Below are 2933 nucleotides of genomic sequence, written 5' to 3' on the forward strand. Positions count from 1 at the left end.
TTTCTCAGTGTTCCTAGTTTTATGTTGCCTTGATAAATTCAACATCCTATTATTGTGCTAATTTATGTTTTTGTTTTATTTTTTTACATCATCAATCTCTAACCCCTTTCTAACTGCATATTCTCTTGAAGCTTTTAAGCTACATCCACCAAACTTATGAACTGAACTTTTTTTTAGCTGATTGCACCTACTATTTTCGCTATTAAAAATACAGAGCCCACATATGACAAGGAGGGCCAAAAAACTCAACGTTTGACCATGAATTAAATTAAATTAAAAGGTGCAGTTTATTACAACGCATCCATGATTTAACTAAAACAACTGAACAAATGAAACATGGCCAAGACACAAGTTGTGAAAGTGGATTCCTAATTTGTGGGGACAATTTATTTATTTTTTTATTTTTTCCTTTAGAGCATGTGTTGTGCTTCCCACAAAAATGTCTGCTCAGAAGAATAGATCACACTAAAATATTAAACTTTCTAAAAATGTACTCATCCTCATGTCATGCTAATGCTTAAGCAAAAGTTTCTTTTCCATTTGCATTAGCATTACAGTAGGATTACATCACTTACCAATGGATCTTCTGCGGTAAATGGGTGCCGTCAGAATGAGAGTTCAAACAGCTGATAAAAAATCACAATAAATGCATCCATCATTAGGAGATGTTTTAACTTTAAACCATCACTTCTAGCTAAAATGTGACCCTGGACCACAAAACCAGTCTTAAGTTGCTGGGGTATATTTGTAGCAATAGCCAACAATACATTGTATGGGTCAAAATTATCGATTTTTCTTTTATGCCAGAAATCATTAGTATATTATGTAAAGATCATGTTCCATGAAGATATTTTACAAATTGCCTACTGTAAGTCAGGGTTCCCACGGGTCCTTGAAATCCTTGAAATTTTGTGAATCTGAAAAAAAAATTCTAAGGACCTGGAAAGTTTTTGAAAATAACCATGCATATATATAGTTCTTAAAAAAAAAAGTCCTTGTAAGGTCCTTTAATTGGAAGTTAACCAAGGTGTGGGAACCCTGGTAAATATATAAAAACTTAAGTTTTGACTAGTAATATGCATTGCTAAGAACTTCATTTTGATGACTTTAAAGGGGATTTTCTCAATATTTTGATTTATTTTGCACCCTTTTATTCCAGATTTATCTTGGCCAGGGTTGCCAGGTTTTCACATGAAAACACACCCAAAAACTAGCCCAATTGCGCCTCGAGGGGAGTCCCCCGTTAAAATCACTCTCCATGAAATAAAATCCAAGTTTTTGGCAGGAATTCCCTTATAAAATTCATATTTCAAGGGGATAAATATCACATTACTGGAGTCGCTTCAACCCGCGGCAACAGTGTAAAAGTAGCCCAGTTCCATGGAAAAAAAAACTCGTACTTGGCAAGACTGATTTTTGCCAAATATTGTCCTATCCTAACAAACCATACATCAATGGAAAGCTTATTTATTCAGCTTTCAGATATTAAATCTCTGAAAATCTAATATCTGGTTTTGTGATCCAGGGTCAAAATCCTGCTTCCTGCTGTGAAAAGTTGCCTCATCTGAATCAGGAGAGAAATATACACAGATCAAGCACTGTTTAAAAGCGAAAACAGTCCAAAACAGCTCTAAACAAATATGTGACCCTGCACCACAAAACCAGTCATAAGTGTAAATTTCTCAAAATTGAGATTTTTACGTTATCTGAAAGCTGAATAAATAAGCTTTCCGTTGACGTATGGTTTGTTAGGATAAGACAATATTTGGTCGAGATTTAAACATCTGGAATCTGAAACCAGAACACTGAGAAAATCGCCTTTAAAGTTGTCAAAGTTCATTGCAATCCATATTACTAATCAAAAATTAAGTTTTGATACATTCACGGCGGGAAATTTACAAAGTATCTTCATGGAACATGACCTTTATTTTATATCCTAATGATTTTGGCATAAAAGAAAAATCGATAAATTTGACCCATACAATGTATTTTTGTCTATTGCTACAAATATACCCGTGCAACATAAGGTTTTGTGGTCCAGGGTCACATATGTCAGTGGCTTTTGATGTGAGAGGACAACAGAGAATCGAATTTTTCACTGGATGAGGTGTTATTATAGATTATGGACTTGGCCAGAATCAATTGTTCAACGTCTTAATGATGGATATATTTCTTACAAACGCATAGCTTTTCACAAGATGTGAATTGATGGACTGGAGTGGTGTGGATTATTCTGATGTTTTTATCATCTGTTTGGGCTCTCATTCTGACGGCACCCATTCGCTGCTGAGGATCCAAAAGGATACAAATCTGTTCAGATGAAGAAACAAGCTCATCTACAAATTTCCATTTTTAGGTTGATGCACAAAGGAATGTTCTCTTTAGGTGTGGAACGGTATGTAATTTTGGTTTAAAAACTGTTATCCTTAATTAAAGTGAAAAATTACCTAAACTGCAGCTTTGATGTAATATGCTGATGACATAATGTGTGCGAGGTTCACAAACACAACCTGAAGAGAGGCTCCAGGACAGTGTTCATTGCTAATTAAGATGACATAAAGGCAGAGAAAATATTTTGTGTAACGTTTCAAGCACGAAATCCCAATGCAAATCAAATAAGCGTGAGACACATGCGGGATGTAGTGATTTCATCGGCTGGATACAAACCACAAGGCCACGCTGAATTACTGTGCGCGATGAAACCTGACACAAATGTCTGGACACAGTCAAAAAAAAACTTAAGGATTTGTGTGTGCACATATGAATGAGTTTAAATAAGGAGTCATTTCCTGATCACAGCCGTGTCCAAGTCTTGATGCAGCCCGCACACTTCGTTCCCTCAGCAGTGGACCCTTCAGAGCAGCAGTTTTATAAAGTGATCTCCAGCCGAAACCGAAACAAAGCGCAAAGTTGATTGATCGCGGAAGTTTTCT

Source organism: Labeo rohita, chromosome 23 (genome assembly GCF_022985175.1).
Source record: "Labeo rohita strain BAU-BD-2019 chromosome 23, IGBB_LRoh.1.0, whole genome shotgun sequence".
Lineage (NCBI taxonomy): Eukaryota > Metazoa > Chordata > Actinopteri > Cypriniformes > Cyprinidae > Labeo > Labeo rohita.